Below are 12,167 nucleotides of genomic sequence, written 5' to 3'. Positions count from 1 at the left end.
CTAACCCGGACGACGCTGGGCCAATTGTGCGTCGCCCCATGGACCTCCCGGTCGCGCCCGGCTGCGACCGAGCCTGGGCTCGAACCCAGAATCTCTGGTGGCAGATAAAAACGATCTTGAAGCGTGGATCCAATTGTTCAGACCAGCGTTAAATAGTCCTTAGCACAGGTACTTCCTGTTTGAGTTTCTGCCTATAGGAAGGGAGAAGCAAAATTGAGTATTGGTCAGATTTGCTGAAAGGAGAGCAGGGGAGGGCCTTGTAGGTATCCCGGAAGTTGGAGTAGCAGTGGTCGAGTGTTTTAGCAGCGCGAGTACTACAGTCCATGTGTTGGTAGAACTTCGGTAGCGTTTTCCTCAAATTTGCTTTGTTAAAATCTCCAGCTACAATAAATGTGGCCTCAGGATATGTGGTTTCCAATTTGCACAAAGTCCAGTGTAGTTCCTTAAAGGCCGTCGTGGTATCTGCTTGAGGGGGGATATATACGGCTGTGACTATATAACCGAAGAGAATTCTCTTGAGAGAAGGTGAACAAAAGGAGTTCCTGTATGTTTTCACAATCACGAAACATACACCCCTGCCTTTCTTCTTCCCGGAGAGATATTTATTCCTGTCTGCGCAATGAACTGAGAACCCAGCTGGCTCGACGGATTCAGACAGTATATCCCGAGAGAACCATGTTTCCGTGATGCTAGGCTAAACAGTCGTGTAGCCTAGCATCCGTGTCATCTGACCACTTCCGTATTGAGCGAGTCACTGGTACTTCCTGCTTTAGTATTTGCTTGTAAATAGGAATTAGGAGGATAGAATTATGGTCAGATTAGCCAAATGGAGGGTGAGGGAGAGCTTTGTATGCATCTCTGTGTGTGGAGTAAATACGGTCTAGAGTTTATCATGTCATCTGGACACATTCAGTGACATCAAATCAAGTGTAACGTTTGGATTCAGTCTTGTCGGGTGAACTATTATGTACTCACCTTTGATCGAATCATTTTCCCATTATCTCCAAACTGTTCCCTTTCAATTGCTACCATGGTTATGCATATGCTTTTCATATTTCTTCTTTAAGAAACATTTACATTCAGCCCTGTCCATATAGACTAATTCCCACAAGTGTAAAGGGTTAAACACCTACAGCACCGAGGGATATTCACCTCTCTCCTTTCCCATCTCTCACTCTATAATTGAATTACATCGACATTGCAAATTGTTTGCAGAAAAAACTCACGCGATTCATACACTGAGGACCCAATGGACAGTTCCATTGGACTTTCTACAATGGAGAGTGAACTTTAGGGTACTACCTTCACTTTAAACATGTTCCTTTTTTTAAATGAACAAATTACAATTTCTTCATTTCTACTAATTCATAAACATGATTACTCCAGCCCCCCTCGGCTAACTGTTGTTATTACAAATCCATTCAAGTGAAGAGAATGGATCACATTACACTGTTGTGAATTGAAACATTTCACTCTTATCAGTGGCTGTTTTTAATTGACTATATCGGAGTGCAGCACTTGAGTGGGAAAGATTAGTGGAAGTTTAACCAAAGACCAAAACGTGTGTGTGTAATCTGCAGGAAATGGAGCCTGATGAATAAGTGAAATAATTATCATTCCCAAATTAAACTTTCTGCTGTAGTTTGGGTCCTATTAAAGCAGTGCAATGAGGAGGCTGCTCTGTTAACTGTGTGGTAGAAAGAGAGAATATGCTAATTTCCCCCACCATCAGTTCTACCCCTCCAGCTACTTTAAGAGGTTACACGGAGTACCTCTCAAACTTAGCTAATGCCTCTACATCGCAACTATTTATTCCCTTCGTTCTGTTCCCCTCTCTATTTAAGTTCCTCTTCTCTTCTCTTGTCCTCCCCCCTCCTCTCCTCTTTCTGTGCATACAGTATGAGCCATCTCGACCATAAAGAACCAGCTATGTGCCTCCCATGTTAGGGTCTATGCTCTTTTACGTGATTGTTTTATTTAATGGAGACGAAGAAGGAAGGAAGCATGTAAAGCCTCTCAGGAAAATGTCCAATGAACCTGATTACCATGGCTATGGAATAGACTTATCCTCTGGAAATAAATGTTTCTTATTTTCTTCACTCTCTCCATTCCTCATCAGTGAGTGCTCTTAATGGGGCAGATACTCGCAGATCTTTATCACTCTCTCACTTTCTCTTTCTCTGTCTTTTAAACCTCTCGTATTTACCTGCTCAGGAGATGTCTATCAGCACAGCCCAGCCCAGCCCAGTCTCCCCCTTTTTTTTTTCATTAATGTTTCCTCTGCTCCCTATTCCTTTGTTTGTCTAATCACAGTTTCCTATCCGATTTTGTTATTTTTATGATTGAATTGTCCCTTTGTTTAGCAGGTGTCTGTTCTTCCATTAGCTGGTTATTTGTAGGGAAGCAGCTTCCTCTAGCCTATTATCAGTGTATTTAAAAATATATATATTTTAAAAAAACACCTGCATCTTTGATGAAGAAGCTGACAATCACAGTAGTCTTCTTCCGGCTAACTTAATATTTCCGATAGGTTTAAGTCTGTCGTTGAACATGTTCAGATTTCAAAATCTAGAAGTGTGCTGTTTTTCGCTTTGGTTATCAAGGTCGCCCCCTTTTTCCAGATGTGTTGTCTTCATTGAGGCTGACAGTTTCCCTGGCTTGGGATCCCAATAGGCAGTAAAACACACACACACATCTCATTAGAATTCCTGTGTGGTGGGGGTATGTGGTAGAAGGCTAATGTAATCGTCATGGTAACTCCGTACAGTAGCGAACAGAAGTCCCAGAGGAGTTGCCCCATTTCTTGCTCCCTGATACGTGTGTGTGTGTGTGTCAGACAGACAGTGCTGGGTTTTCTGTTCTCTCTGAGCTCTTGAACCCCAGGTCTGTGTGTGCGGTAACACCCGTATAACATGATAACAAGGTGTGGAGAATACTATTTACCTGCCTTAGGCTCCGAGAGATCTCGTCCTCTCTCCATCTCCCCTCCCCTTCTTTCCTCTCTCCCTTTTTCTCCCTCCCTCCTGCAGTCCACCTGTGAGGAAAGATTCTAATCACGGAGATGAGTGGAGGAGCCTGAGAGGAAGACGGGATCAGATAAACGAGTGAATACATTAATTAAAGAGGGGAAAGAGAGGGCATCTATATCTGATGGATCCTAGAAACCACTGCAGTGCTCTTTTAGGGAACGTGTGTGTGAGCCGCTGAGTGGATCAGATGGCTGTTATGTGAACAGTGCTCTGCAGCGCTTGCGTGTGTCTCGTCTCGCACTGATATGCCCTCCAGCATCACACACACACACCCACTAACATAAGCTCAAGTCTTTGATGTCTAAGGTTCTTTATTAAAAGCATTCCACTACTCCAGGTGTGTGTGTGGAGCAGCCCTTACCCTAATATTTTAGCTAGGCAACAAAGTTTAGAAATAGGCCGATTTTTTATTATTTGTTTCGAAGTTAGCTGCATGCCTCGGAGCTCCAGTATCAAACGTAAAATCACTAGTATAACCCCGTTCACATGCTAGGAAGCTCTGAAATTTCCGACTCGCTTTCCGACTGTTGAACGCGGCACGTGATTAACTGCAACCAGTTAGCAAGTCGGACATTTCCTAGTTTCGACTAGCACGTGAAAGCAGCATAATGCTGTGTTGGTAACCAAGTGGACATTTACCACACACGACTGAGAAGAATCCACTCCAACTGGTAATTACTAGTGGGAAAGAATGAATCAAGGATTATAATATTTTAGCTAGGCAAGAAAGTTTAGACATAGGCAGATTTAATTATTTAGGTCACAAAGGTCACCACCTTTGTGAAGGGGGAGTACATGGGCCGCCTTTCAAACCTTGGGGATAGTACCAGATATAATCGTCAGGTTAAAAATATGGGTTTATGATTCAGCAATCGGGGGCAGAGAGCTGCAGCAAAAAGCGATCAAGCATATCAGCTCCAGTGGATTTTGTTTTTCTTTTTTTCTTTACATCAATCTTAAGTAAGGCATCTAGGACATCACACATAGTAAAGTGTATTGAAAACAAATATTCACTAGAAGTTGACAGGTTAACCGTTGAGTCAGCTAGAGGCTGGCAGAGGGAAGAGCAGTCGATTGACTGACCAGGGTCAACGACACCACCGTTTCTCTCAAATGAAAAGCCTGCCGAGATGATAAAATTATGATTAAGAGCATCTCTTATCCCATTCTTCTCAGTTATGATGACAGAGTCAGACAGAACTTGCTTAGGCAGGGAAGAAGAGGAATATCTACACTTCAGGGCAATTACTGTTTTCCAAAATTGTGTAGGATGACCAGCAGTCAGAGAGAGAGCTTAAAAAGTAGCTTGATTTTAGCTTTTTTAATCGATATAGTACATCTGTTTCTCAATTGTCTGAAAGATTGCCAGTCACCTACAAAGTCAGTTTTCCTTGCTTTGGCCCATGCCTGATTTCTTCTCTGAATGAGCTTAGATAATTATGAAGAAAGCTCATACCCTTGGTTATCTTTAACTGTAAATTGTTTAAAAGGGGCGTTTTTTTGTTTGGAATGCTTTGGATTGACGGACGACAGGGTGTTCCAGTTCCCGCCAATATCCAGCGACTTGGCACAGCCATTGAAGAGGAGTGGGACAACATTCCACAAGCCACAACCAACAGCCTGATCAACTCTATGCGAATGAGATGTGCCGCGCTGCATGAGGCAAATGGTGGTCACAGCAGATACTGACTGGTTTTCTGATCCACGCACCTCAAATTTTTTTACGATATCTGTGACCAACAGATGTATATCTGGTCATGTGAAATCAAATTAAGTAGGCACTAATCTATTGATTCAATTGACGGATGCCCTTATATGAACTGTAACTCAGTAAAATCTTAATTGTTGCATGTTGCCTTCACAAAGTCTTCTGTTGGCAACATGCACATCACTGACTGATTGGCAGCATACTGTAGCAGCAGCAGCCTATCAGAATATTGCAGGCGTAGCTTATTGGAACTTTTTGGGGTCTCACTTCCTTACCAAACCATCAGGTCAGTGAGTGTGATGGATTAGCTACTGTAAATTACTGTTCATTTTACAATAATCCACTTGCAACTAGTTGACAGTAAGTTATTTAAAATTAAACATTAACTTCCTGTGAACCAGCGGCCATTAAGCTACTATAAAATGTACAGTAACCTCTTCACAGTGCAGCTCTTGTCACAAGCTCTTACAAAGATTGCAGCACTGACGTTGTCAAAAGAGGCGCTCAACCTTTATCAACACAACGATAAAACCATTTAAACTGGTTCAACATTCCGACTGACGGTTGGCACAAATACAACATATTTTAGACCATGCCCCAAAATATGCTCATGAGTTCCCGCCAGCACATTGCCCCCACCTACATTTCAAAGTTCAGTATAGCCTTGTGATGGGAAACCGAGGCTTTCTGAAGGCTTCGGAGCTTTCGCCAAATTGTGCCGAAAAAAAGGTTCATTATCGGTTCACAATGCACATTATTGACATCTGTGTGATTTATCAGATAGACATTTTTTTTCTCCAATATTTTCATCAAAACTCTGTCACGCAGCGGTACGTCATTGGCTTTAGTAGCCTATAATCAGTTGGAATACCAGGTTTCCATCATGCTTCCCTTCAAGTTGACTATTTTTCTAAAACTGAATATGGCATTATTTAGGATGCTTAAGACAGAAGCCTATAATATACTAAATAAAACAAATTATTTGAACAATAGTGCAGAAAGTGGTCATTCAATTTTTTTCTCTCTAGTCTGCCTTCAACCCCATACCCTCACGTCCCTAAGTGTCCCGTAGTTCCCTACTCTACCTGCTAAGCTACCAGAGGTGAAACTACATGTACAAAATCTTAACTAGATTTGTAAGTATGGTGTCCAGTAGTGGTCAGTGTTTGAAAGCTTGGAATCGAAGAAAGCACCGGAACCACAGCAACATCAAAAAAAAGCACCTGATCAAACAAAGCTTCGGACATCATTGATGACGTACTTCTGATGAAGTGATACACGCATCGGCACACTGCTTCGAAGTTGCCTAGCGATTTTGACGCATGCCTCAGAGCTCCGGTATCAAACGTAACATCACTAGTATAGCCACGTACACATGCTAGTCGAAACTCTGACATTTCCGACTTGCTCATTCGTTGAATGCGGCACGTGATTAACTACAACCAGTTAGCAAGTCAGACATTTCCTAGTTGGTAACCAAGTGGAAATTGGGAATTTACCACATATGACTGAGAAAAATCTACTTGAACAGCCCTTCTACTGGTATTTACTAGTGGGAAACTCGTCTATCATCCTGAGCTCCCACTTCTCCCACATGCTGACCTCTGACACCACCTACTAAGGAAATTACCTTTTATAACAGCATTTCTGGAATTTAAATGCAACAACAAACATGAATAAAAAGGTATTATTAATATGGTTTTTGAACACTTTGTTTACAAGCATGATAGCTGTACTTTTAGTTTAAGGTTTTATGCAGCCTGTTGGTCATTAGCCAGTCAGCCGTTCTCAACGAGTTCAAAACACGTGAATGCATCCAACTGGTATTTACGACTTCACAATTGGTAAATTTCCACCTCTTACAAGATTACCTCTTACATGGTTGCTAAGTTTAAATGCAAGTGAGGTATGCCAAGTTAATTTGTAGGACGGGACAAAAAATTGCCTACCCAAGTGCATTGCTATTGACAGTAAATATACACAGAGTATACCAAGCATTAGGAACACTTTACTAATATTGAGTTGCACCCCCCCCTCCACATTTTGCCCTCAAATGCCTCAATTCGTCAGGGCATGGACTCGACAAGGTGTGGAAAGCGTTCTACAGGGATGCTGTCCCATTTTGATTCCAATGCGTCCCACAGTTGTGTCAAGTTGGCTGGATGTCCTTTGGGTGGTGGATCATTCTTGATACACACAGCAAACTATTGAGTGTGAAAAACCCAGCAGCCGGGCAGTTCTTGACCCAAACCGCTGCACCTGGCACCTACCACCATACCCCCGTTCAAAGGCACTTCAATCTTTTGTCTTGCCCATTCACCCTCTGAATGGCACACATACACAATCCACATCTCAATTGTCTCCAGGCTTAAAAATCCTTCTTTAACCGGTCCCCTCCCCTTCATCTACACTGATTTTAAAGTGGATTTAACAAGTGACATCAATAAGGGATCATAGCTATCACCTGGATTCACCTGGTCAGTCTACGTCATGGAAAGAGCAGGCGTTCTTAAGACTAATACAGTATCCTATTACTGTATAAATTTACCCTAAAATGACCATTTCCCACAAAATGAACAGCAATGGCTAACAGAGTAGTTTCATGTTATCACATGTTGAACCACATGCTTTCACGATAAATGCAGACAGATCATTTGTTCTTTCGACATGGTGGGATCTTTTTGTGTCGGTAAAATTAATTATTTGAGAAATGGTGGTGGAAATCCTTTATGCGCAAATATTGATCATAAATATTATGTTGATCATGACCCATCATATCGGCGTAAACTTGGAGTCATGCAATAACATGGTTTGTGGTCCTCCCTGTACGACTCTGGAAACCATGCAGTTTAAATTAGGCTACAGACGAAATAAGTTATGAACTTCACAGGGTGGTGAAAGTGCACGGTATGAGCTTGATGCTCCTTTCCAATAAATGTCGAGGGGCTTATTCTGGTGACATGATAATCGACTGCCATTTTGACCAATAGAAACATTCTGTCTCTATCCACAATCTCATCATGTAGACTATCCTACCCTCACTGTATCTGCAAGATGTTCACTAAAGTACATATGCCAAGACCAGAGTAGGCACATTTGGCTATTTAACGCAACCGTTTTTGTGACGACTGTCAGTTGAGTTGAAAATGTGATGGAAACGCATTGAACATTCTATTTTTATTCGTGACTTGAAAACTTTTACTTATCTGCAACACGACAGTTTGGTGGAAACACCACTGGTGGGAATATGTGCCTATTTTCTATATGCAGATATTTTTTATATTCACATAAATCTGTCGCTAATTGGATGTAAACCTAGCTATCTCTCTTCTCTCCTATTTTTCTCACACACTGTCTATCCCTCTTTCTTTTTATACTGTTTAAAAAAAAACTTTCTCTCCTTTCTTTCTTTCTACTCTGTCTTTCTAAACCTCCCTCCCAGAGGTGTGGTGGCCTCTTAGATCTTGGCGGGAGGTCTATGCTGATTTGACTAATTCTGCTTGGTCAGAGCTGCGTCAGCCATTGCCCTCTGAAGGTCAATGCTGATCTGTCACTGCAGTCAACTAGTTTAACTTTTACTCCATCAATCCTTTTACTCTGTCCTCTGTGTAACACAACCTTTTATGCTATGTTGGCACCAAATCTATGGGACATTTGGTGCCGAACAACACGGATGCCAGTTTACAGAGCGATGGATGAGAAACCAATTGGTCATGGCCACATGAGTATACTATCAGAGTTCTCTATGACTTGTGAATGTTTGGAGACCAGCTTTCTTTGTGAGGGGAGCAGTAGATGTAAAGTGACTGACTGGAAGCCATTCCTCACAGTGAGAGTTACCGGTAGCTACACAGGAGCAGATATACATAGGTGAATAATATATAGGAAGAAACTGATTTAAGAAAGAGAGGTCCAACATTACAATTCAGCCCAATATACTTCTCTTCCCTCAGAAAAAAGCTCCCTGTTTCTGACAGTCTAAAAATCCAGTTGAATCCCTTAACAGGCCAGAACTGGTCAGCGTAGCCACATTAGCCCGTGGATAGCTTTCAAAGGAGAATGTCTCAAGAGGAGAAGGAAGTGTTGGATGGTTGTGTGGACTGGGACAATGTGCTTATTACGATGGTCCTGGAGTGTTGGCCCAGTTAAAAACAGGATTTAGCCTAGCAGCAGAGACAGCTTTAGCATGCACTGTCTGTCTGGCTTTGGGAGCTGTTGTCTTGGTAACAGAGTTCTGTTCTCAATGAGCGCTGTTCAGGGGCTTTAGACATGGAGCGCATGCTTATCTTCTCGTCTCCTCTCGTTTTGTTACTCCTCTCCTCTCATCCCTCTCTCCTGGACATTTAGCAGTGTGATTAATCCGTCCAGCAGATCCATGGAAATACTGCTGCTGGTCGGTGATAAAACACACAGTGCTCCCATTGGACACACACCATACCATGTGTGTTTTGGTGTGCATGCGTGTGTGTTTTGACGTGTATGTGCCGCTGAGAGAGGGTGAAGGAGGGAGCCAAAGATGAAGAACGACAGAAGAAGGAAGAGGGTATGATCGAGAGATTGACAGATTGGTGGGGGAGAGACGGCGACGGGTAGGGAGAAGAAAATACGTTGCGGAAGAGAGAAATGGAAATGTGACAATAGAGGTTGAGACAAAGAGTGAGACACAAACTCACAGTATCGACTTTTCCTGAGAATTCACCTTTTTGTGGGTGATGAGAGATCATTGGTCGCTCCCTATCAAACACACAGCTGTCAGTGCGCTGGGAAGTGGCGTTTGTGTGTGTTGTCGTCACCTGATATTAAACACTGCTATCTTCTAACTGAGGCTGATTAGTTGCCTGGGACGCTTTTGGGAAAGGTCGTAGGTCAGCGTTTCCCAAGCTCAGTCCTCGGGACCCCAAAGGGTGCACATTTTGGTTATTGACCTAACACTACACAGCTGATTCAAATGATCAAAGCTTGATGATTAGTTGATTATTTGAATCAGCTGTGTAGTGCTGGGACAAAAAAACAGTTTGGGAAACCCTGTCGTAGGTTTTCGTCAAGGATGGCTTTCCACTTGAGCACTGTGTGTGTGTACCGTGTGTGTTTAGAAAACAGGAACAGGAACAGCAACAACAAAAAACCCAAAGACAAGAATCCCCCCCCCCCCCCCCCCCCGCTGGGAGAAAGTAAAACCGGAGTTACTCTTGGATCAAAGGTACAGGGTGCACACACACACATACATTTATTTTATTTTATTAAATATTAAAACATACCATGTACCTGCAGTGAAGCCGCTCAACATTTACATTACATTCAGCTATCTAACAGAATCCCATCCAGAGCAACCAGGGTCAAGCGCCCCGCCCAAGGGCAAGTCGACAGATCTCCCACCAAGTCAAAATGGGGTTCTGAACCAGCTCCCAACCGCCAGACCACCAACCGTTCAAGATCCCTCCCACAGTTCCCCGAGAGCTGCCCATCAACCATGTTTTTTACTTATCTTTCACCATCATTCTATCCCTTGCCCAGCAACTGCACTCCAACTTGTCTCCAGTTCCACCATCCCAACCCTCAGTTTCCCTCAGCCCGTCCCACCCATCTCTGCTGGCAACCCTCTTTGGTTTTCTACACACCATATATCTTTCAACTATGCTGTGATGTTTAACATACAATTTGAATCTATCTAATCGAATAGAATCCACAGATTGCGAGCTGAAGATGAAATACTTTTACTAAGAGTATTGGTATATTAGTAATTGACTAACCAGGTCTCTCCAGATCTCCCAATAATGCTATTTCTAGGGTCAATTTTACATTAATGTTATTATTTTTTTAGCCATTCCAGAAACTGAGACCAGAAACAGGCTACCTGAGGGTAATACCAGAACAAATGGTCTACTAATTCTATATCCTTGTTGGTGGCAAGAATTATGTACAATAATTTTAGCTGAAAGGCACGAAGTCTTGAATCTTGCGTCATTTTATATATCAACTCATACACCTTGTGCCATGGAATCGGTTAATCAAAAATCTCTTCCCAGCAATTTTGCAAACTGTATGGCACAGCTGTCAACATCCTGGTCCTCAAATGAAACTGGTATGCTATTTTTGTTCCTCCGCCAGTTTTGATCCTTTACAGTATATTGGACAGACAGACCAGTTCCCTACCTCCTCCCACTGCCACCTGCCTCCATTTTTGGGGTAATGCTATAATCAATTGGTTGTAATCTTGGATTGAGCAGACCTTCCCACACAACTCCATTAAAGACATAAGTCTACCATTCCATACAGTTATTTTATCAACCAGCACATTTGAGTTCAACCATAATATTTGTGGTAATATTTGTTCTATCTTTTCTGGCGGATGAAATTGAAATTGTAACCAGCTCTACAATGCTTGTTTGAATAAGAGAGAGAATTTGAACAAGGTTTCATTTGAAAGTAATAGAAGGCAATCTGCAAAAAGGCAATTTTTAAACAAAGCTTTTCTTAATAATCTACTTGAGAACCATTTAGGGTTCAAATAAAACTTTTGAATAAGTGAAGCTTTTAGAGTGAGGTTTAGTGCTTTTATATTTAATAATCGCAACCCAACAAGTTCATATTCATTGTATAGATAGGCACACTTTATCTTGTCTGGTTTATCATCACAGACACAGAAAAATATTTTTTCCTCGTATAATTTGAAAAACGAATCATCAGGAGTAGGCAGCGCCATAAGTAAGTGAGTAAACTTAACAAGTCACATTTTTCCATATATAGACAGATATTTACCTCTCCATGGTTGCAGGATCTTGTCTATCTTACTCATTTTCTTTTGAAATTCATTGTGGATAGCTCATTTACATATTTTGTGATAAGAATCCCAAGTATGTCTACTTCACCGTCAGCCCATTTTATAGGTAAACTGTAGGGTAATGTAAAAGTTGTGTTTTTAAAGATCCAATATGTAATATGGTACACTTATCAAAGGTTTTAGTCCAGAGAGGCCAGAAAAGTTATCTAGATCTTCAATGAGACATTGCAGGGATCTAGCTTGTGGACTTAATATAAAACTAATCGACATTCACAGACAACTTTGTTTTTAAGCCTTGGATTTCTAATCCTCTAATGTTGTTATTTGATCTGATTTTAATAGCTAGAATTTTGATGGCTATAACGAATCAATATAGTGACAGCGGACACCCTTGTTTAACTTCTCTTGACAGTTCAAAACTCTCTGAGAAGTAGCCGCTATTTACTATTTTACACCTGGTGTTGCTATACGTTACTTTTACCCATTGAATAAGAGACTCACCGAAATGGAAAAATCCAGTCTTACTTTATCAAATGCCTTTTCAAAATCCTCTATGATTACCAGGCCTGGCTTCTTAGATGTTTCATGTTGTTCTATTATTTCTAGTAGTTGTCGTATATTATCTCCAATGTGTTGCCCATGTAAAAAA

General features: G+C 41.7%; 1 protein-coding gene and 1 long non-coding RNA gene across 8 annotated transcripts in view; one reads left to right on the top strand and one right to left on the bottom strand.

Annotated features, from left to right (window-relative positions):
• Positions 1-12,167, top strand: part of efcab11 (EF-hand calcium binding domain 11) — a 90,635-nt gene that overhangs the window by 51,357 nt on the left and 27,111 nt on the right. The gene's annotated exons all lie outside the window — the stretch shown is intronic.
• The window catches only part of LOC139553164 (uncharacterized), a 65,126-nt gene that overhangs the window by 50,533 nt on the left and 2,426 nt on the right, over positions 1-12,167 (bottom strand). Inside the window, exon 2 of the long non-coding RNA XR_011670609.1 lies at positions 2,944-3,075. This is a non-coding gene — a long non-coding RNA (uncharacterized lncRNA). The remainder of the gene's footprint in view (positions 1-2,943; positions 3,076-12,167) is intronic.

Source organism: Salvelinus alpinus, chromosome 25 (assembly GCF_045679555.1).
Source record: "Salvelinus alpinus chromosome 25, SLU_Salpinus.1, whole genome shotgun sequence".
NCBI classification, from domain to species: domain Eukaryota; kingdom Metazoa; phylum Chordata; class Actinopteri; order Salmoniformes; family Salmonidae; genus Salvelinus; species Salvelinus alpinus.
Note: the sequence above shows the minus strand (reverse complement) of the source record. Positions and strands in the feature narration are given on the sequence as shown.